Source organism: Pavona decussata, unplaced genomic scaffold (assembly GCF_977016875.1).
Source record: "Pavona decussata unplaced genomic scaffold, jaPavDecu1.1 SCAFFOLD_154, whole genome shotgun sequence".
Taxonomy (NCBI): Eukaryota; Metazoa; Cnidaria; class Anthozoa; order Scleractinia; family Agariciidae; genus Pavona; species Pavona decussata.
In genome coordinates this window covers 1,088,275-1,113,092 of record NW_028145566.1, presented here as the reverse complement: position 1 = coordinate 1,113,092, position 24,818 = coordinate 1,088,275, and the positions used below count along the sequence as shown (strand labels likewise).

Genomic DNA, 24,818 nt, shown 5'->3' with positions numbered 1-24,818 from the left:
ACAACGTCACGCGTGACAGTAACGGCGTCCAGTCACACAACAACCATAATGATTATTTTTTTTTATCCAAATTGGTGTTCAAAAATATTGTATTCATCATTCAAATCAGCGATTGATGAGTTGGTTGGATTTAATCGATGATTGTTTGTGAGTTGGGGATCAGTTTGGTGTCATTTTTTGAAAAACCTAAATTTAGGGTTTTGAAAAACCGAGGATTTAGGTTTTTTTGAGTTCATTGTTGAATCAGGTATGAATTCAGTGAAATTTTCAAAAGTGTGCTTATACGCCCAATTATCTAACTACTGGGTGGGTGGCAAGGGTATATTTTCACAATCGTCGGTTGTGGTTCAACAGGGGTCTCTTTTTATCCGAAGAGAACTTATTGAGTCTAAGAATTACAGCTCTTCGTCTCTAGATAGTATAACTTATTGACTTACTGGGTTCTGAAGATTAGTATCAACCAGCGCAATGTCAAACAGGCCCATACAGAGATAAGTCAAACGGAGGGGAATACCTAATCACTGTTAATCACCAAGCCTTAGCTGAAAGACTAAACCAGTGCACTACACGCTCAGTATTGCTGAAATATTCTATCCTATCCATGCAACACTGTGAGTTTGGCACAATGAAATGAATATACTGAATGTATTTCTAATCTTATGTCATACTCCTAAAATATCTAATTGAGCAGTCCAACATCATTGTGGTATTCTGTATTCTGCAAGACCTGCATTTCTCAGAAAATATCAGGGGGCGGATTTAGTTGGTGGTGGGAGGGGGAGGGCTGTTTATGTATATTTGAAAAAAGTTTTTTAACCGTCTTTCGAATGGTATTAAGCAATCAATTGTTTTAATACATCCTCTTAAAGTCTGTTTACCGAACATTTGGTCTTTTAGGTTCTCCAAAAGTCACACAAACAATTGCAAGCATTCATAGTGTTACAAAACGATCAACTAAAGTAACAAGAGTTGAGATTCAGTTCATGACCAAGGGCTAAACTACAAAACTGAGGAACCTCTATTTCTTACACTGCAATATTTCCAATGACCTACCTTGCAATATTTTGATTCACCCATGTCATGGCCGCTTATTTTGATCCATCATACCATAGTTTCCGCTCAGACTGTCCACGCTAAAGATGAGGAACCATAGGTCACCCAGTCGATAGACAGCTACAACAACAATCACGTCCCCTTCGGTCTCAAGCAATCCACCCTCATACAATGTAGTGTCTCCACTAATAAAAGCTCCACCATGAATACACAGCATGACCGCGCAAAGGCTGAGCTGTTGGTTGCATTCGCGGGGATGAACACGTTAAGCTGTAGACAGTTCTCCGTTATCAGAGGGCAAAAGGGATTCCTACGTAGTTTTTAACAGTCTTGTTCCATGGTTGGCAAGTTAGTTATGGACCCACTGGCCGGACCATAAGTTGCAATAACTATTGAAGTGATCGTGGAATATATGCGCAAAACAAGGAGTGAGTAAGCTATCGCTTGAAAATAAAATGTGGTCATCATCTGACGGTGGATCTAAGCTATTGTGATTCAGCAAGCTACACTGCACTCCCCGCTTGAATCGGTCTGCTTGATGTTGCGTGACTGTTAAGTGACGTAACGTGCGTGACGCCTCCGGTAGTTTGGCTACGGAACCAAACTACAATCGTCGCCAAAACTCTTGGGAAGATTCAATGCTAAGTTTTGCCTTGCCTTCACGTTCTTCCCCTCTCCAGTATCAATCTTGAGTTTCAACTGTGAATCTTTAGGCATTATTCTTGCGTTATTTATCGTGGGGAATTCGGATCGAAATACGAAAACGGAAAAGCAAATAAACATGATTTACCGGGCTTGTTTTTTTTTTTAATTTTTCCACTGAAGAGAAACTGTTTGCAGTTCTTTTGCTTCCTCCAAAATTCGACTCGCTACAGATTAAAGAATGGTACAGACTGTACGTATCTTTATTTCTCCCAGATCACGAAGAGCAAATACTATGTTTTAGAAAGAAGGAGAGATCGATACAACGTAGAATTACGGTTTAAAGGTTATTATATTTCGGCTGGCCAAACCAGCCTTCTTCAGGTATAATGAAAATTTACATTGGGACATACGCTTATATAACAAATGTAACAAATATAACAAATATAACACATATTTGTTATATAAACGTATGTCCCAATGTAAATTTTCATTGTCAGTGCCTGAAGAAAGCTGGTTTGGCCAGCCGAAATATGGTAACCTTTAAACCGCAATTCTACGTTGTATCGGTCTCTGCTTCTTTTATCATTTGTATTTGTTAAGCCGATGAGATCAACAATTGATCCAACGTATACCAGCAGGATTATCGTCCGAAGTTTTTGCTTAGACTTTACTATGTTTTAGAGTTCAGTTCTCCGCATCCGAGTGAATTCCTCCCGGGGGGGTGGGGGGTACTTTACCCATTTTTGGGTATCAGGGTGCCGCTGGGGGTTTGAATCCCTGACCCTGTTTAGGACGAAATAAACCTTAAATACCCACCCTGTGTAGGACAATGTCCTCTATTTTGAGACCCTATTTAGGACATAAGCCAACATCTAGCTCTTGTGTCACACAAGTGTTTATTGGCATTAAAGGCCCACTGTCACTTACCGGACGTGATGTTCCACGCATTGAAACACAAATACCAATCACAACAGATAGAATAACACACTACCTAGAAGTGATGACGAAAAATCCCAAAATTTCGCATTAGCAGCAGTGAACCATAAGTGGAAACTCAATCGACGTGAAGCTTTGCTCGCTAAAATAAATACAGACTAACGTCTCTGATTTCGGATTGCCAAATACTCGACGACAGTCTTGCAACTATACCCTGTCTGGGATGGGTACAGGGCAGACTTGTTTGAAATTATATACACTGTTCAGGGCAGAGAGGCCAAAAACCATACCCTATCCAATGGCACGTCCCCGTATAGCCCATATAAGGGAGTACCCCCCCCCCCCCACCCCCCCGTCGGGTGAATTTTCCCGCGGGGAGGGTACTTACTTATAGGAGGCTTATGGGGATGTGCCACTGGATAGGGTCGCACTTTCACGACTGGATTGACTATAATGGGGTTGCTTTTTCAATAGAGTTACTAGAATGGGGTCGCACATTTTCGGATTTTTAGCGTAAGAAAATTCTATTACGTAGGGATTCAAAATGGTCTCGGTTAAAAAAAGTCAGAGAGTTGTTGGTTATTAAATGTAACAATCACCTCGCATTACATTCTATTCTTGAAACCATAACTTCAATATCAACCAGTTACACATTAGCACAAAACCACTGGTCCAGAACAAAGTAGATGCATAAATAGAAAGTGACTTAGTTGGGATCGCGAAAATTACATTTTTCCAACAGCGACTAAGATGGGGTCTATAACTGGCCACAAAAAATACTTTAATGGGGCAGGGGCTCTGAGAGGCCAGCGGCACATACGCAGCAAAACTGAACCCAAGTACCCCCCCCCCCCCCCCACCCCGGGTGAATTCCAAACACCGTAGAACACGGAAACATTCAGTTGAAAGTGTACTGTGTGTATATTTCAATAATGCCGAACTCCAGAGTGAAGAAACAGGACGACAACAACACTAAAGGCAAAATTATCTTCAGGTAAGTTCACGAGACATGTTGATGTCTAATAGTCATTACTGGCGTGTGTGTGTTTAGGTTTTATATCAGTATAATAATAATAACAACTTTATTTATCCACGGAATCCTTATCACTAAAAAGTGGTCTTCTAAAGAGCCGTGCGCATTAAACCTAGTGCTAAAAAGCTAAGGCATTAAAATTAACAAACACAATTGAAAAATCCTATAATAGGTGCTAAAACTAAGTTAGAAAAATTCTAAAATACAATAGCGGAATAGAAACTATTTAAAGTAGTGGCTTGCTTAGCCTCCGCTGACAGACTGTTCCATGTTACTGCGCCCCTATAGCGAACACTTTTCTTGAGGGCCTCAGTGTTCGGTCGCGGAATAAACAAGTTATGTTTTGCACCTCGCAGATTATGTCTATGAATGGTATTAACGCTAGCGAATTTATCAGACAGGTATTCGGTGCGAGGTTATTTACAATTTTTAACTTTAAAGATTTCAGTTGTTTTGCACGTCTGTCAGCGAGGCTATTCCATTTAAGAGCATTGGGAATCGAGGCCGATCTGTCGTCCCAACTAGACACTGTTATTATGCGTGCAGCCCTGTTTTGTTATTTCTCTTGCTTTTGGCTGAGGCCATTACCGATAGAGCCCCAGACAGCGCTGCAATAATCGAGATGCGGAAGAATCAATGACTTGTAAATCGTGACAAGGGTACTCTGGGGACATATCGATCTTAGCCTTCTCTGGGCAGCAAGTACTTTAGCAACTTTACTGACGACTTCGGAGATGTGAGCCTCCGACGAGAGTGTTTCATCAACCTGAACGCCCGGGCATTTGTAACTATTGTCTCTTTCAATTGAATGCTCATCAAGGCATATGTGAGGTTCACTAGGGAGCAAAGAGACTCTCTGGAACTGGCTTGTGCCTGTAAACAGACATTTAGTCTTGAGGACATTAAGACTTAGACGGTTAGAGTCAACCATTGTTTCAGATTGCCTAGATCGTGAGTCAGGGATGAAAACAGCTCTTCAGGATCTTTGGAGGCAAACGTGAGTGAGATTAGTTTCATCGGCGTACATTCTCACATCTGACAGAAGATTACGTTTACAGTTTGGGAGATCATTTATGTACAGTAAGAATAGCAGGGGACCAAGAATTGAACCTTGAGGCACCCCACAACCAATAAAGTTAGTTTCAGAATTTGCGTTGTTTATAACTGTAACTTGAGTTCTATCAGAGAGGTAGTCTCAAAAAAGATTGAGACTTGCACCTTTAAACTCATACAGCTTCAATTTTGATAGGAGGATCTCATGGTCAATAGTATCAAATGCCTTTTTTAAGTCAATAAACAATGGCATTTGTCAAACCGTCGTCGATGTTACAATACCAATTATCTGTGATATCAATAAGAGCTGTAAGAGTAGAGTGCATAGGTCTAAAGCCAGACTGAAATTTCGAAAGTAGCTAATTGTCATTTAAATATGCATATACCTGATTAAAGATGGCTTTTTCAAGGAGTTTCGCAATTACATGAAGTACAGAAATTGACCTGTAATTAGCCGGGTCAACCCTCGAGTGAGCTTTGAAAATTGGAGTTACTCTAGCACTCTTCCAGTCTTTGGGAATGATTCCAGTGGAAATAACTAAATTGAAAATATGTGTCAGGGAAGACGCAATAAGTGTAAACGATAACTTTAGGAGGCAAGTTGGAATACCATCGAAGCCATCAGCCTTGCCCACAGGAATATCGTTCACAAGTTTGCGCAATCCATCAATGATCAGAGTAGTTCAAGCTCGAAGGTGCTGTCACACAGTGTCACAGGATTCTACAAAATCACGAAAATTGACTCGAGGAGGATTTATGTTAGCCGCTAAGTTAGGGCCAACATCAGTGAAATGCCTGTTAAAAGCGTTGCTTGGCTCATGAGGATCAGTTATCACCGTGTCACCAATAATCAATTTTGACGCTGGAGCAGAGCAATTTTGACGCTGGTGACGGTTGCGATTCGCTTTATTCTGTCTCTTTCCCATATCAATCGTTTGATTTCACGGGTGAGCCAAGGAGCCTTCGAGTTTTTAACTCTCCTTTTCTTAACAGGTGCATCAAGGTTGGCTACTGCTAAAATTGATTGTTTCCACATCTCCCATGCTCTAGTAGGATTATCAGTTTGCTCTATTATGTCCCAAGGAATCAGGGCTATGTCATTCATAAAGTCATCGGGCATAAAATTTTTATATTGTCTCCATTCAATGATTAGCGGGAGCGACCTAGGGCATGTTAATTTTCTAGAGACATAGATCAATTTGTGATCGCTGCAACCAACCAATCTGAGACACACCTGATGTAACAAATTTGTCTGGCTCATTGGTAAGGAATAAGTCGACAAGTGATTTGGAACTTGATTTAGCGCGAGTAGGCTCCCTGATCAATTGAGCACATTGATACGATTCACAGAGTTTAATAAGGTGTCTAGCCTCATTAGCTGGGGTAATTGCCATCATGTCACAGTTGATATCACCTAGTATATTTGATTCAAGATTTTCCGCTTCAATCTTTCTCAGAAGGACCTCGAACCTATCAAATATCTCAGTTGGTGAGTTCGGAGGTCTGTACCAGTTTGAAAGAAGAAATGGCTTAGCCTTGGGTTTTTGATTACTCTCTAGTTTTTCTCATTACTCTCTAGTAATTATGTGAAATTTATGGTAAAATGGTAGAAAATAACGCGATTTTACCTCAACGTTTTTGCTCGACTTCGCAAGGGAGTCCCGTGGCCTGTTATGTGCACGACTTCAGAAGATCACTGCACGCACAGCAAAATAGACGACGCCGAGTTCAAGGAATTTTAATATGAAGGTTACCCGCGGTGTAATCTAATTTTATTCCTTACAGCTAATAAACTTAACCCTTACAATACAAAATATCCCATAATACACAGCTGTGGTAAAAAGAAAGGAAACAAACTCATCCCCACCAATAAACCTAACCCTGACAATAGTCCATAAAGCCAAAAAAAAAAAAAGAAAAACGAGTAAATTATATTGCACTGGAGATGAGCCGACTATGAAGTTGTATATACCGAGCTGTATGAAATGCCAATGCTTGCACTCGCACCGATGTATATTGATCAAGTTAGGGCTAGCGTTTGTAGCGTTCACTGAAGTCGCCAATAGGTGGATATGCAACATTTGAAGTACTATATGGCCAGCATTTTTAAAAGTCTGCTAAGGCAGTAGATCAGCGATTCCCAGGAATTACTTTGCACGAACTAGGCTGAAGCGGAAACGTTGTTGTTTTAGAGTCCAGTTCTCCGCATCCGAGTGAATTCCAAACACCGTAGAACACGGAAACATTCAGTTGAAAGTGTACTGTGTGTATATTTAAATAATGCCGAACTCCAGAGTGAAGAAACAGGACGACAACAACACTAAAGGCAAAATTATCTTCAGGTAAGTTCACGAGACATGTTAATGTCTAAATGAACGATCATGTAGTCATTAGTCAGTGGCGTGTTTGTTGTTAGCCATCAGTATTGCATTACTCTCTGGTAATCATGTCGAATTTATGGTAAAATGGTAGAAAATAACGCGATTTTACCTTAACGTTTTTGCTCGACTTCGCAAGGGAGTCCCGTGGCATGTTATGTGCACGACTTCAGAAGATCACTGCACGCACAGCAAAGTAGACGACAGCGAGCTCAAGGAATATTAATATGAGGGTGATCCGCGGTGTAATATATTAAATTTATTCGTTTACTTTCAATCTTTGTTTTTTATGGACTATTGTCACGGTTAGGTTTATTGGTGAGGATGTTTTTTTTTTTTTTTTTTTCATTTCTTTTATCGACGCTGTGTTTAATGGGCTTTTTTTTCTATTGTCAGGGTTAGGTTTATTAGCTGTGAGGAAGAAATTATATTACATCGGAGATGAGCCGACTATGAAGTTGTATATATCGAGGGTATGAAATGCTATAAATGCTTGCACTCGCACCGATGGTATATTGATCTAGTTAGGGCTAGGGTTTGTAGCGTTCACTGAAGTCGCAAATACGTGGATGTGCAACATTTGAAATACAATGTAGCAAAAATCATAAAAGCCTGCTAAGGCAGCTGGACCATCGATCCGCCGGAATTAATAAGATACTGCAGGTCACGCGAACTAGGCTGAATCGGAACGTTGTTGTTGTTGAATTTTCTTATCATTTCTTCGCAACGATAATTAATTAGCTATCGACTTACCAAGTTGTATCGCACTCACTATTTTCAAAACTTTAGAAAATTCATTGTCTAGCCAGGAAAACATTTGTTCGAGATTTAGCCTTTTTGAAAAAATAATGATGCCGATTGTTGACCACCACGCTTATTTGAATAATAGTTGCCTGACTTTTTAATCCATAATCAACATGTCTTATTATTTGCATTTGAAATCCATCGTAAGCAAACAGCGAGTCACATACAGCAAGCACATCGAAAAACAAATACTTTAAGTGCTGAATCGTTAAACAGGAGCCGAAAAGGGCGCTTCTTTGGCAGTCATTAAGAAATTGTTATGGGTTGCGTGAAGTGGGATGTTCGTAGCGATTTAATTGATTACTAGATGCAAAGAGCTGTCATCTTGCTCTGTCTTAAATATTTAAACAAGGCTGGTCAATACTGGTGCAAATAACATTAGAATTTATTTAGCGCAAAGTGATGATTAAGTGCGCAGAGGACCGTGAACGAATTTACTGCTTGTATCCGTAGAAGTTAGTGACAGCTCTAATCAGCCAAAAATAGAAACGAAGACAATAAGGAAGGCTGCAGCCATGTGGAACTGACTAACGCGATAGCCGGCTTAAATTCAAACGCTTGCCAATCGGTCATTTCCACAACGCCTGACAATGGCTTAACAAGCAAGAATCTGAAATATCATGTCGCTGTCGCATATCGAATGCTGTTCCTTTTCTCACTTGCATACTCATCAAGAGTTTTTTGCGTAGCAAATAGCGAAATTGTAAGGTTTGTGTGAGGAAAAAAGGGATCTAGTGTCTTAGGGAGTGTTCATTATTTGTAGGGAGGAGGGCTGGCAAATGGGAGGGGGGCAAGCGGAGTTTACTTCCCTATTTGGGGGAGGGGGGTCAGAAAGGTTTTACTCTGGATCTGGGGAAGAGGCGGGGGGGAGGACAAAAAAGTTTGAAGGTTGATATCATTAGTTTTGGGTTTTTTTTAATTCTTCAGAACCGCATGACATTTAATGTACTTCCCGTGTACTTGTACCACAGTAAATCAAACCATAATCTCACTTCAATAGTTTACACAGCAAATGGGTTCCATTCAATGGATTTGCTAGTTAGATATGTTTGGATTTCACTGGCTGCACCAACAGATAGGCCGCCCTCAGAAATAAGTTAATCTAGGCCTTTCACTAGAACGGTTGGGTGAAGGCTGTCAGTGTTTTGCAGACAGATCATGTCATCTGACAGTGGCAATATAACTTCTTCTGCACTTTGCCCAGTCAAGGACTCCACAACTGCAGCTTGGCACAGTCTTTTTTCTCTTTCCTTTCCTCTGTTTTGCCTTTCTCTTGGCCTCTTTCCGCCTCCTACTCACTGCATTTTTTTTAAGTGTCTGCCAGTTGTACAAACACCCTCTTTAGCTGCCTTGTGGTATTCTCCAGACTAGTGATTACACTCTGTATCACTTTAACCTTTACATTAACATACGTAATAGTTTCTTCTACTGCTAGTGTAGCAAGCAAAAGGCAGGCGAGTAAAGCGCTAAGTGGAGGATGAGAGTACGGTTTGATAATAGATGCACCATTGGGGGGGGGGGGGGGGGGTAAAAAACGTTTTACATGTTCTAGCTGGGATGGGGGGAGTTATTCTTCATCACTGAGGGGGGTACAAAAAGTTCCAAGCGTTCCGTTTCCCCATTTGCCAGCCCCCCCCCCCCCCCCCCCCTCCCCATAAATAATGAACACTACCTTATGGGGGTATCCACCGATGTAGCGGTTGACATCTCGGAAGACTCTCGGTCGATTTATCGAGCAGGTAGCGGTCGAGTTTCCGTCGAGTATCAGTCAAGTATTTGCCATGTATCGACTGATGTGTAAGCGACAGTCGGCCGCTTCACGCTATCGATGTAAGGTCGTTACTTCGCCATCAGATCACCGACATATCACCGAGAGACCACCGACAAATCATCGAAAGTTGATCGACGTCGGATGTTGTTTCTTACAAGGGGTGTTGACCGAAGCAGCCGACACCGCGATACACCAGTAACGATGAAAGACACCAAAAGTCAATTTACAAGTAAGGGGAGAAGGGAGAAAATTAATTACGTAATAAACCAGAGCTGACCATGTGACTGGGAAGTATCTGCCAAGTCTCAGCGTTCGCAATTATACAATGGATGAATAATATTGTACACCCAAACTCTCAAGTGACGTAAGACAACGAAAGCAAAAGGTGCATTCCTTAGTAAACCAATAGTGTCCGAGACAAGATAAAGTGAAAAGTAAGTAAGTGAATGAATGATTTATTAACAAATGCAAAAAGAAACACGCCCGGAATCATACGTCTGGACTTACAATTTCATATAGCTAACTACTATAAAAAAAAAAAAAGAACTAATCACAAACTATTGACAAACCTGCAAAGACATATAAAATTGAAAAGGCATCTATTCACAAAACAGCGTTTATGACGTTCAGGTATGACACGTGGCAGCCTTTTCCTAAGTCTTTTTGATTTCTGGGCTGGAAGCAGTTCATGAAGGGGATGAGTATTATCAGCAGTTATCTTATCCCATAGTATCTTTGATAGTAATTAGATCAGTTATAGGTGTATATGTGCTGGTATAGCTATAACGTAGATCCCGCTTGCAAAACCTATCAATTTGGGAGAGATATTTACTATAGTGGGCACAAGCCCACACCTCAATCGCATAGGTGAAAAGGGACATTACCAGGCTGTCAAACAGTAGTGTGAGCTCTTGTAGTGAGTAGCCGTAGAATGTACAAACTGTAAGAATGCAAAGTCTAGAACTCGGTTTGCTTAGCATATTTTCTAATTGAGTGTCCCAATTACATGGATATTCATTGACTCTAACTCCTAACAGCTTTAGTTCACAAGTCCTAGCTATTCCATCAATGGACTCGGGGAGGGGCATCATGGTTTCACATTCATTATATATCCCGAGGTATACCCCCAACACCAGACACCCCCCCTCCCCCCCCCCCCCCCCCCCTTCCCATCCCGGACTAGTCGTCGGTGTTGTGCTTTCATCTGTTTCTCGGTGTTTGGAAACCCTGATGGAACACTCGCGCTCGTTTTTGGTATATTACTTGTACGAGCCATCGAAAATTCTTTAAGATTCGAATTTCTTTTTTCAGAGATCGATCGTTGCGTTTTCATCAAGACGCGTATCATGGATCAAGGCGAGGTGAAGAATTATTTTTAAACAACAATGACTCGCATTTTCGGCCGATATTTAAGTCCGAGAAGATGGACAAGGCTATCAATAATTCTCTGGTTTGTTTTGATGGCTGCCATTGCCAGTCTCCACCTTGTTGTGTTACCATCTGTCAGTGGGGGATATAACGACGAATGCTTCCTACCTGATGAGAGGCTACAAATGCTTAGAATCGTGGTGCAGAATATTTCCCGGGCGTTTGACAAGTTTGGTGTTGTGTACTGGCTTGACTATGGTAAGTTTTAGTCCATGCTTTGGAAGGGAAGTGGAAGAATGTCCCCAGAGGTGGAAGAATGGATTTGGCAAATTACTTTATAATAATTATTAACAATAACACAGGCTTTTATAATCACAAGCTGCCCATCGCGTTTTACGAAACAAAATGAAACAAAGGAAAAAAAATTAAAATACAAGGTTGAAAACTAGGAAGAGACTATTCTTGGGACTGTTTTAAGGTGGATTTCTAATGTCCCGTAATGCTATATGCCTGGTAATCAAATGATAGCTGTAGTTTTCACATATCTTTCACATACATCTATTCCAATTAACGTTGTGGGATCAAAGTATAAAGCTAAAGATTCTTTTTTTTTTTTTGTTTTTATGAATAAGTTTATCAAAATCGGCATGCCTCGTCCGTCCAGTGAAGATATTCGATGGCGACCCATTTGGATGAAAGAAATGTTAGGTTAGCCTCTTTGAAGATCAGGGGCACCCAACGGATCGTTTCGGTAAATTATCTGTTCGGAGGGCCCTTAATCCCCTACAATTTTCTTAAAATAATTTTCGCCTCGAACTTTCGTGATATGGGAAATTTAAGGCCTGGTGTTTTCGGATTGATAAAAATGTCGTTTCGAGTACCGAAAAAAGGTCAGCTAAGATTTTCGGAAGGGAAGTAAGACCTAAGTTTTTTGGGAAATGGACAAAAATGCCCTAGTTATTTCGAAAAGACTCAAGTTCCCCTAGAATGACCGAACAGATAAAAATATTAAAGCGCAGCTTTAAATGAATCTACAGAGCTTTAAAAGCACTCCAGATAGCCTAAAATAGCGTTTCAAAGGATCTGAGAGAAAACTCCCATTGGGTGCCCCTGGAAGATGCCTTTAAGCTTTAAGCTTTGATCTGACTACGCCAATTGAAAAAGCTGTATGCAGCCCATCAACATTCAAATCCTAGCAGTGATAAGATAATATTTTATTAAAAAAACAATAAAAAAAAAAAATAAAAACGAGCTTCCGATTGCCAGTCTGCAATCTTTGACAAGTGAAAAAGTGTGAAAAAGCAAAATTATAATACAAACAATAAAAATTCTTAGGGGGAATATAATGTTAAACTGAAGTTCGTAGTAAAAGTTTAGCATTTTATTTCTTCTAAGAATTTCTATGGTCTTTATTATAATTTTGCTTTTCACACTTTTTGCAATATACATTTCATGTTCGCGCTTTTTACTCATCACTTGTCAAAGTTTGCAGACTGTCAATCAAAACCACGTTTTAACCTTTTCTAAATTTTAACCAGACAACGCTTTGAAAAAAAAATAATATCTGTTACCCTGGTTAGTCGTCCATTTTTAAAAGTATTCAGGATGTTTGTCACACGAACCTAAGAGCTGAACTCGAGGCTACCGAGAAACAACTGCAGCCGGAATTTAAGTCTGGTCACATAACAAAACATAATAGCAAAACAACAAAACACCAAAACAAACAAAAACAAATACACACAAAGTGATTAACATGTTTGCCGTGCAGGAGTTCGAGGAGGACATTAACAAATTTATCTTGTCGTTAAACTTCTTAAAGCTGGTCTGACGTTAGCCGATAGACTATTCAACAAACGAGCTCCACTGCAGGAGAAGTTGCGTTTTATAAAAATCCGTGCGGAGCTTAGTCAGACCAAATTTGTTTTCTTGGTTTCTGAGCTCATAATCAGTGCTGAATGGCATGAACAAGTCTTGCGAGTACTCTGGGGTTTGACTTTTTGGTTTTAATCGTCTGGTGCATGATATAAAGATCATCCCACGCAAGTCTGTTACGGAGCTTGGAGGCACTTGTGTAGAATTCAGACCTACAGTAGTTATAATCCTAACAGCACGATTTTGTAGTTTAACTTGTCGGCCAAGTCGTTACTTAGACCCTCCCACACAGGGGAGAAGTAGTTGAAATGCGGTTCAATAAGAGCTCGATGTAGCAGTATGGTCGTTTCTTCAGAAATGAATGGCCTGAACCCTCTTGACAGCGCCTATATCAGAAGTAATAATTTTAGCAATCTCATCCATATGTTTAGACCATGATAAATTCGAGTCAATGAAGGTCCCCACCTATTTCGTCAGAGCGGGACTTGAATCCGGCTGGGACCTCTGAATTTTAAGTATGGTGCCTTAACCACTACGCTACGCTACAAAAGAGCCGAGAGTTCAGAATGGAAGGACTCGCTTTCTAACAATAAAAAAAAAAAAAAAGCGCGGAAGCGGTCAAGATTTAACCCCCAGAAATATCTCATCAGCAGAGCAAGTGACCGATAAATTTTGTGTACGATAAAATGTTACGTTGGCAGTTCATTTTACTTGAGGGAAAGGGATTAGGGTATCTGAGGCTTCTCTCTGAATCCAATGGATTTAGCGATACGGACAAAGGGATCAAGTCGGTTTCGAGAACAGCGATCGCAGTTACCAGTTTTTGGTCGGTCGTGCCTCCATACCACAGTCTAGTCGTTATGCAAAGAATCTGAAGTTTGGCTTTCCCCTCATCGTTAGCGATCACCGACGGTCATGGAAGTTAAAAAAAAGCTATCAATCCGTCATCTTCGAACGTAGGGAAACGAGGCTATACAACTTTCTTCGGTGTATTCCATCGCTTTTTCACTAAATCGCAGCGTTTCGCATTTTAACTTGATCGTCTTTTGTAGTGATCTTATGTGGAAATCATGAGCTATTTATTTTCGTATAACTAGGGACGTTTGTTTACGTTTGTCCTAATTACGTTTTAACTGATGAAACAGACGGATAAACTTAGTGACGCAAAAGCTGACTTCATTGCTTAGCCTCGGGCGTAGGTGTCTTTTCAACTTTACAAAGCGGGAATTTTTAATAACACAACTTTTTCCTTTCACTTTCTAATTTCAGGGACATTGTTCGGTGCTTATCGCTCGGGTGATATTCTTCCTCACGATCATGACGCAGATATTTCGTTTCTCTTGAGTTCGAACCCTTCACAAGCCTTCCGTGAATTAGCTATGTCTGGTATCAATTCAAATGGACTAGCGGCGACATATGGGAAAGTGCCTCTTCACTTCGTTGGGTAGAAAGCTCAAAACAGAACAGCCGGTGAGAAAGCGGAAGTAATGCTTTATAAATTTTACTTAGCATCCATAAGGGACAATTATCTGGTGAGATACCATCACACATTGGAGACCTTCCCACTGTCATGCGCTGTACCCACTGCGAGAATAAACTTCCACGGAGTCGATGTCGCTATTCCTAATTCGCCGGAGCGGTTACTACTATTCAGATATCCATGGACTTACGGAACGTTCGGATACCAGTTCCCCTATCAGTGGAAGTGTTGGGTTCCCTGTTGGTTAAGAGCAAGCAATGGGTGCTGAAATTGAAGCGTATACCTCTGGCTAAGAATGAGCAGTGGTTATTGCTTTAACGTTAGTGGCAGTACTCCTAGCGGGCATCATTCAATTGAAGGTCGGTGCAACTGAAGGTAGCCGGATGGAGTAACAGTTGCCTTTTGGTAGCCTCGCCGGTGCCATGCCGCAACCCCATGCCTCGAAGCAGGGATAGCGTAGTCGTGAGAGCACTCGCCTTCCATCACTGTGTCCCGGGTTTGATTCCTGGACTCATCGGCATGTGTGGATTGGGTTTGTTGTTGGATTTCGTCCTTGCTCCAAAAGGTTCTTTCTCGGGTTTCTCCGGTTTTCCCCTCTTCACAAAAACCAACTCTTCCAAATTCAAATTCGATCTGTGAAGTGTCCCCAATTAGTGTTCTGCGCTGAATACGTTGACACTTAAATAGAGTGATTTATTTTTTTTTAAATATTCACCATGGTGGAGGTGGATAGTGGTGAAGGCCCACAACTGTTTACAGACACTAGTAATTACGCAAAAGATCGTTTTTTTCTTGTTGTTATTTTTTTGTTTCTGTCGAAAGACTATCAGCTGGTAGTTGCCCGGCGGAAAATTTGCCCCTAAATTTCTTCCGATCCAAGTAGAGCGTTTTTTTTTTTTTTTTTTTTTTCTGGCAAGTCCTTTCATGTACGAAGTAATTCGCGTAGTTGGCTTGTTTAGCGTCCCAGTTTCTCTCGGGGACGCTAAACAAGCCAACTACGCGAAATACCTGAGACGCGAATGACTTCGTAGATATCAAAAGACTCAGTTGCCAGAAAGAAACGTTCTGCTAGCAGGGTACACAAAAATTAGATTCCCTGATGTCGGAATACTCAGTGTATTATTGGTGTTTATACTTGTGCTGTATCAATGAACGAAACTTCGAAAGAATGAGTATGTAACAATATCTTCAGAAGTCCTTATTGTTGCGGACAATACCACTTTTTGGGGCTAGGAAGCGCTTGGTCCGAAATCTCAGATATCACTAAACAGAAACTTTGGCCATGCGTCAGTTGTCAATTAAACATTTGGCCAGTTGTAAGATGTTCGTTGAATTTTATATCGCATTTACTTGAATGAATTTGACCTTATGTCACTATTGCATAGAGCCCTCTTGAATGGTTCCTTTCAGAAAGATTCTCAACGGAAACAAGCACGTTAGTTACACATGTACCAAGTTAAAGGCACAACCTCGTTCCCAGGGAGGTGAAGAGAAGAGACCCTGGAACGAGGTTGATTGAAAACAATTCATTTTGTATGTACTTTGTACTCTTCATGCATCTGATCTCAGACTTATAACAATAAAATGAACATTTCTATTTTGTTTTTTTCTATTTCCATGGAATATGGCCTTTTCTTATTCCATCGTTTAACTTTTACACGGGATAAAACTTCCAGTTTAAGGCTTATTTAGGTCAATTTGAGGAACAAAATGAGTGAGGACGAAAGTCGATAACAGTATTCTTTGTACATTTTCTATAACAATATCTAGAACGTCTTTTGATTTTAAAAGATTTTATCTTAAATTATTACTCAGTTTAGTTTCATAACCTCCATGTTTATTAAATAATACTGTAAGGGGAGTTGAAATGCTGGTTGCCATAGATGATTTTCATGATGAAGTAATTTTGTTACAACTACTAGAATCCTTTAGGTTTTTGTTTTTCCTATGCAATGCGAGTAGTCTCTCTTTTGTTCGAAAACCTAAGTAAGCACGAGTGATTCGAGGCGCGAGCACCGAAGTCACGAATAGCGCGCTTGCCTTCCGATGCCCGCGCTACTCGCGGCTTCGCCGGTTTGCTCAGTTTTATCTGTTCTTCCCGGCTTAATTTCGAGCAAAAGAGAGAGCGCTCGCAGTGTATTTTTCGTCCTTTTCTAAACCTCGGTGGGATTACCAAATTTAATTATTAAAAAAGTGAATTATTTTACTTGTTTTAAAATGGTGTTTTTGTGAAAATGGCCTGTTGGGATTATGGTTGTTGGAACTGTTAGACGAAATGCGTTATTTGACGACTTCGTCGTCAAATTTGGCTTGTGTGCAAACAAAGTAAACGGCACTAACAAACCTTAAATTAAGTTATTCCATGCATAATGACTGTGGAGAGCGGGTTCGGGCAGCGCGCAAATTACAAGAAGGATTAAAAATGAGCCGGAAAGTCTCGCCTTCTTTCAGACTCTCTTCACGTCTTACCCTACCTTTTCTCTACGCAATGGCCGCCTTCACGGAGAATAATCCGTCCGCAAATATTATCCCTCTACGTGAGAACACGACGGCACTTGGTTGTTGAAGAGTCTATACTCTTAAGGCCGATTTAAACAGGTACAACATTTGCTTACGGCTATCGGATGTGATTTCTAGAGCGCGCGCGCTGCTCGCGTCATGCAAAAAATCGAACACAACTCTCGTCATTTAACATTGCCTATACCTACACATATGTTTATACATAAAAATGTTTTAAAATCCCACGAGATTTTTTGTGACTTACACGACAGTCGTAAGCGAGCTGTATGTTTGAATCACACGAACCAATTCGTGTCGTAGGCCTGTCGTAAGCTTGTAGCACGCGACAGAGTCGTACCTTGTAAATCGCCCTTTAGAATGATACTTTGTCCTCAAATCCATCTAAATAGACGGATAAGGGGGCTTATAAAATCAGGCGAATTGCCCGTCTAAATTATAAGCGACTCGTTCAGTTACAGACGCATAACATGTTCAAGATGGATAAATTGTCAGACAGAAAACTAAATTTTCAGGACCTGAAAATGGCCAACACACAATGGGTGACTTTAGATGAAAAAGAAACAGTCAAATATGCGTTTGTTATTTCCGGTACTAAGTTATTAATATAGCAATAAATAAATTTATTGCCATTTGAAGAATGCACGTTATCAAATTTATGCCGTGAAGAAATCGGTCCAAGTTTCACGTCCTCGCTTACCAGAGCTTAAAATAGAAAAAAAAAATCAGAACTAACAATCAGCCACCTTCGAACATCCAGCCATTGACAGAAAGAAACCGACAGACTATGTATTAAAAATTGGTTCGCGTCTGTATTATTATTACTTATTTCAAAATTTTATTTCTCTGTATAGAATATGATAACTGCACATTTTTCTTTTATCAAAGTACCGAAGGTAAATGTGTCCGACTGCTAAAGCCCACTTAATATCAGTTCTTACTTGGGTCATGCCATACCCCGCAAAAACGCGAGCTTGTGCATTTTGGGAACAGCAGTAAAGTATATGTTCTAAGAGATGATTTACTCTTAGTTGTGAAACTTCTGACAAAGAAGAGTGGCTAGGCGATTCACATAGAAACTCGACATTTAGTATTGCAGCACTGCCGATGCCGGATAGTTATGTGGAATATAAGTCTGCGCAAACAGCCTCGAAAAAAAACTTAAAATTTAAGCCGCAGACGAGCAAATTGGATCGACAAAAAGTCACTTGGTCGTTCATTTCAGTTGTATTGAGCAAAATCTTTTTTGTGGCTACAGTACCACTTTTCTCGACGCCCATACAAAGGACTGAATAAAATCCACATACCAAACAGGAAGTAAAAACGTTTAACATAAGGCGCTTACTGGCTTGTGTAACAGTGAAAACCAACAAATTCCATGAGATGTAACGCAATTGACTACTCTTTCAATTAACAGCCAATTGTACACAGTATGAAACTTAAGGTGTCACTCAGTGCGACAATCAATAAGATAATGTTTGTGGGGCTTTTTGTTTTCATATTGAACAGGAGAAAATATTCCCTGCAGTTAAACAAGAAAATTTGTCAAAACGACGGAATTAGTCGTGATCCGATCAGTACTTGAAGTGGATTACAAAATTATACTGCAGGGCAGACCATTTGGATGAAATTATTGAAATTGTTTCAAAGAACCGTGATTTACAACAGTGTTAATTCTGGGCTACATTTAGTGTGTTGCAAGTTTGAATTTAGTTTAAACGTTTACTATTATTGTTATACTAACTAGAAGATTACAAGCTGTCTCTAAACATCATGTCAATAATTATCGGGCTATTACTGAGCTATTACCCTATTTTGCCCCCCAAAACGAATTTGAAGGAAGGGGAGGGAGGGTAGCAATCCCTCAGATAAGCAATGGGTCTGTGAATTTTCTTTTCAAGAAATGATATGGATCGTAAAAATTTTGGTCTGAACATTTGAAAGCGGTTATGATTCTTAAAGACCAACCAGATCTGGACTGAATTGAAAGCGAACTGAATTTTAGAACCCAGGTTGAAAAGGGGAGCCATTCATAATTCCATATTAGTCAGGGAGGCATAGAAATTCCATGGAAGAATCCTCCCTCCCCCCCCCCCCCCCCCCCCTCTCCCCAGCAAATTTTTGGGGAGAGAGAGAGTTGGCGCCATTGCCTTCCTCATAGACTATCGACCCGTTCGTTTACGTCGTTATGCATGAAAATGTAACTCGGCAATTCTACAGTAAGCTAAGTTAGCCAGCTATGTTATAAACAACAGGAAACATCAAATTATCAGTCTGATGAAAATTGCTGAACTGTTGCCAGTAAAAAGAGCTGAGTTGATCACTGCTTTATCAAAAGGGACAAGAGAATAACCAGAAGGTGATCGATTTATACGTGATTTTACATATCCACATTAAACAATAGGCACTCCAATAACAATAACACTCTTGACATCTTCATCCATTAGGTACTACGACAACGTGTGCACAGTGTATACTGGCTATTAAGTTAGATCAAAGATGTTTGTATCCTCTTAATTTTCTCACTAAATTAAAGTTCTCCCAAAACGAGATTAATAAAGTTTTATTGAAGGAATGCACTCATCCGCTCACTGCATCGCCTTCGGGTCGACCCGTAAAGTTGAGAAACAGCAACAGTTTTACAAACAAGCTGAGACAAGCTCTGTATGACGAATCGGAGCAAAAAAACCACTTCAGGAGACTGCTATATCGGAGGGATATGTCCGAGAAACAATGTCCGAAAGCATGTGTGAAACTTTGGGAATAATCTTTAAGGCGCGGGCATTATCTCCTGCCCGATATGCAAACAACAGAGAAAGGACTTCCTTTACTGAGTCATTACTTTAGTCTGGAAAACACAAAACAGCTAGTGATGGTCTCTGAGTGATTGCAGCTAAATAAATGAAAGCTAATTAGTTTACCAGTTGTTTCTTTGTTTCCTCGATGTTAACGTTTGGGCCACTGTTATCAATCGTCTGATTACCAAATTCCTATACTGTATCATGTGACGTGTTTGTCCAATGACGCGCGTAATTAATCAGTGGGTTATATGTCCACTTTACCTTACTATAAACATAACAATAGTAGAGTTGTCCAAACAGCTTCTACTTTCTTGTAATATTCACTTACGTGGCCTTTTTGCTCCTTTTTAAAAAGAGAATGGAAGAGGTCGTCATTTGCTGATCAAATGTTTCCACAGCTGCGTTTTATCAAAAATGATTTTACTTTCTCTTTCGTCCTTCAAGGGGTTTAAAAAAAAAAAAAAACATTGCCAAGCCATCGTTTATTCTGTGTCCAAAAACACTCTAGCGACGATCAAGTTCACAATTCTTGGAAACCTGAACATATCGGTGAAGGTTAGAGTAAGTGTCCTGATTGGAACAATGTTCATTTAAAGCCATCAACCAGTGAGAAGGTACAACCATATTCTACTTTCACCTATTTTAAGAGCGGAATCGCGACAAGAAATTAATCAAATGACAAAGGACATGCGCCAGAAAGAAAATCAATAAATAAATGATTAAACAGCTTAACACTTGGTCGAGCACGAAAGCTTTTTGCCGTTACGGTATATTAGAGGGGAGGGAAAGGAGGAGAAGGGGGTAATCTAAGGGAAACTTTTTTTTGTGTGAGGAAGCAGGATCTTTGATGTGAAAAAATACTGGGATATTAATGTGAACTTGTGAAGTTATATATATTTTAGTGATTCAGTTTATTCAGTTCCCGTTCATTCTAAGTTTCCGCGGGAAACGCTCCCACCTGTTATACCTGTTCTTCTGATTGTTTTCTGTTTCCGCTAAGAAGACTTACAACTCATGCTAATTATAATAGAAATTACATTAGATCAGAACCTTCACTGAGTTTTCACGGCTTCCAAATCTGCCCCTTCCCCTAGCTAATCACTTTTTCTTCCCCTGTGCCAATAGAACTAAACAACGCCTACTAAATAATTATTTAACTTTTGCTAAGTCACATGTATAGTTCTCACTGGCTTCGTTGCATAGGATTGACACTCAAGGGGTAGGTTGTAGCCTAGTTTAGCTTTGTGTAATAGGTTTAAGTAGCCTCCTCTGAGTTAGCTCACAAAAAGGATGCATTGAAAACATGAGAACGAATTGGAACTTGTAGAGAGAACTTGTAGTTGTTGTTGCCTTTGTTCAAGATCCTAGATACTTGCGGTACCTCTTGAAAGAAGCCAGTTGCTCTGCTGTTCCCCGGGCCAGTACAAACTAAAAGGAACTGAATTTTAGAAAGGATTAAAAGGATTAGATCACGGGATTAAACGCCTTAGCACTTGATCGAGCACGGAAGCTTTTTCTTTTTTTCCGAAGGACAAACAATTCCAATGCATCCACCTACCCATCCACTAGCCGGTGAAAGCTTACACCAGTGCCGTCTCTCGTAGGCTATTGCCTTGTTCGTTTCCGCCAACATGAATTAAAAGTCGAGCAAAAACTTTGCATTCTCTTAATTTTCGCGGTTAAATTATTCCAAAATGAGATTTATAAGGGTCTCTGGAAAGAATGCACTCATCCACTCACTGCATGGTCTTCGGGTCGACCTGGGAATTTGCGAAGCAGAAATGGTTTTACAAACAAACTTCGAGAAAGCTGTGTGTAATGAATTTTTAAAAAAATCCCTTCAAGGCGACTGGTATATCGCAGGAAAATCACCAAGGCTGAAATATTGTCTGAAAAATAACCAGTTGGCCGAGAAGCAAACCTCCGAGGGCAACTGCGAAACTTTAATGATAATCTTTAAGCCAAGGGCATTATGTCCTGCTGGATATGCCAGCAATCCCGAAAGAGCTTCCTTCACAGAATCATCACTTTTCTTAGAAAAAGACAAAATAGCTAGTGATAGCCTCTGTGTGATTGCAGCTAAACAAATGCAAGCTAATTAGTTTGCTAGTTGTTTCTTTGTTTCCTCGATGAAAAAGTTTGGGCCACTGTTATCACATCGGGACGACTGTTATTAACCGTCTGATTACCGAAGTCCCATGCTGTATCACGTGCCGCGTTTTGTCCAATGACAACGCGCGTAATTAATCAGTGGGTTATAGCTCCACTTTTCCTTGTTATAAACATAACAATAGTTGAGTTATCCAAAGAGCTTCTACTTTCTTGTAATATTCACTTACGTGGCCTTTTTGCTTTTTTTTTTTATTTAGGAAGAGAATGGAAGAGGTCGTCACTTGCTGTGTTTTATCAAAAATTATTTTACTTTCCCTTTCGTCCTTCATGGGGGTTTACACATCTAAAACATTACCAAGCCATCGTTTATTTCTTTTCCAACAAAACCCTTGCGACGATCAAGTTCACAATTCTTGGAAACCTTAACATATCGTTGAAGGTTAGAGTAAGCGTCATAATTGGAACAATGTTCATTCAGAGCCATCAACTGAGAAGATACAATCATATTCTGCTTCTACATATTTCAAAACCGGAAACGACCTGAAGTTAATTATAATTACGTAAATGACAAAGAACATCCCACAAGAAAGAAAATCAATCAATAAATAAACATTAAGCGGCTTGACACTCGGTTGAACACGCAAGCTTTTTTTTTTTCCATGATGACACTGATACAATGGAGGGGAGGGAGGGGTCAGGGAGGGAAGGGTGTTATCTAGAGGAAACTGTTTGTATAAAGAAGCAGGACCTTTGACTCTCAATGTGGAAAATATTGAGACATAAGGCTGGAGTTTAAGGAAACTGAATTTTAGAAGTCAGGTTAAAAAGAGGGCCATTTCGATTTCATATTAAGGAGGACATTCCCAGGGGTCCCCCTACCCCGCCGCTGGCCTGTCAGAGCTGACGCCATTGCCTTCTCTCATAGGCTATCGCCCCGTTCGTTTCAGTCATCATGCATGAAAATGAAATCGACATAAAATAGTAGGTGCTCTACTAATAATAATACATTAAAGATTCTTACGTCGACGTGTGCACAATGTCTAATGTCTTTGCATAACTCTTAATTTTAGCGGTTAAATTCTCCCAGAACGGGATTAACAAGGGTTTCTTGAAGGAATGCACTCATCCGCTTGCTGCACGGCCTTTGGGTCGACCTGTAAAGTTGCGAAACAGCAATGGTTTTACAAACAAACTGAGGGAAAGCTCTATACATGAATAAACCAACAAACGCAATCAGGAGACCGGGCTATCTGAGGAAAATGTCCAAGGCTGAGAGATTGTCCGAAAAAAATAACATTTAACAGAGACGAAAACCTCCGATGACAACTGTAAAACTTTGAGGTTAATCTTTTAGCTAAGGGCATTATCTCCCACCGGATATGCCTGCAATCCCGAGAGGACCTACTTCACTGAATTATTACTTTACTGTGGAAAAGGCAAAACTGCCAGTGACGGCCTCTGCGTGATTGCAGCCAATAACCCAGCATGATAACTAGTTTACCAATTGTTTCTATGTTTTTATAGTCGAAAATTTTGTGGCGACTGTTATCAAATCGGACGACCGGTTATCGTCTGATAGCCAAAGTCCCTTTGGGTACCACGTGACGTGTTTTGCACAACCGATCGCGCGGAGCTTGATCGGCGGGTCACAACTCCAGAAAAAAAGCAGTTGTCCTCAATTTAAACATAAGATGAGGAGAGTTTCCAAAAGAGCGTCTACTTTCTTCTAATATCCACTTACATAGCCCTTTTACTTTTTCTTTGAAAAATACAGGTCAAAGTTGTCACTTGCCGATCAAGTTTTCTCACACTCACAGCTACGTTTATTCAAAACTGATTTCACTTTCCTCTTTGTCCTTCAAGGGGGTTCGGATAACCAAGGAACCGTTTTTTTCCGTGTCCAAACAAAAAACCCCAGCGACAATCGTTCGCAAATACAAGTTCTTAACGGTTGGTAGGTGTAACATATGGGAGAAGGTTAGATTAAGCGTCATAATAATAGAACAATGTTCCACTGAGAAGACACAACCATACTCTAGTTTCACCTATTTTAAGCACAAAAAATTGCAATTAATCAAATGACAAAGAACAAACGACCACAAAAAGTCAACAAATTACAGATTAAACGGCTTAACACTTCGACCAGCACGAAAGCTTGTGAAAGCATTGACACTTTTTATCACAATAGACGGGAGGGATGGGAGGGGAAAGGGGGGGGGGGGGGGGGAAGTAATCTAGGAAAAATTGGAGATCTCTGATTCTGATTTTTAAAAATGCCGGAACAATAGGAAGTGTTTCAATGAAAAAAAGAATGAATTGTTTGGCTTTTAATACTTATCGATAAGTATTCTAATATACGGTTACAACATTCCAAAACATATAAAGCCCTCAGACTCATCTAACATGAATCATTAGAAATTTCACACGATGACTTTCATTGGATATGAACACCCAGAGTGGATGTCCAGATGTTTGTTCAATTTTAAGTTATGCCTAGCAGTTGTTCACCGCTGGGCCATGTATTCATTTTCCATCCAGCTACATAATTCCTCTAACCGAAAGTCATTCTCCCCAAAAATGGATTTATCTTATTCCATTCTTTTCTTTTATTTAATTATAGTTTCCTTTACGGTTTATTTATTTCCACTGAAAATAATAACTTAACTATTATGTAAATAAATTGCAAAACAATAATTTTTGGCCAAAGGATGATCGTTCTAAAATGATTAATTGCTGGAATTTCGGTAAGCTAAGTGCACTTAATAATTTCCTTCAAATAATAAAATTAAATAATGAAAAATAAAAATAAGAATAAACGAATAATTCCGATGTTGGAGGGGAAGGTGGGGAGATACCTCATCCCCCGTGAATGTCTGGGGGTTAAAGAGGCATTAAAAAAAAATATTAAACTGAAAGGAGTCTTTTAAATCTGACGTGTGAGGGATACATCTTAACCGATACATAAAGGATTTCTATTAGAAAAACACTTTAAATG

The 24,818-nt window shown here is 40.0% G+C and overlaps 1 long non-coding RNA gene and 1 pseudogene across 2 annotated transcripts in view; one reads left to right on the top strand and one right to left on the bottom strand.

Annotated features, from left to right (window-relative positions):
- The window catches only part of LOC146466087 (uncharacterized), a 277,353-nt gene that overhangs the window by 216,767 nt on the left and 35,768 nt on the right, over positions 1–24,818 (bottom strand). The window lies entirely within an intron of this gene.
- LOC146466090 (ribitol 5-phosphate transferase FKRP-like) lies at positions 6,802–14,661 on the top strand (annotated as a pseudogene). The gene is made up of 3 exons (XR_014868145.1): positions 6,802–7,062; positions 10,985–11,299; positions 14,183–14,661. The product of XR_014868145.1 is annotated as a ribitol 5-phosphate transferase FKRP-like (transcript).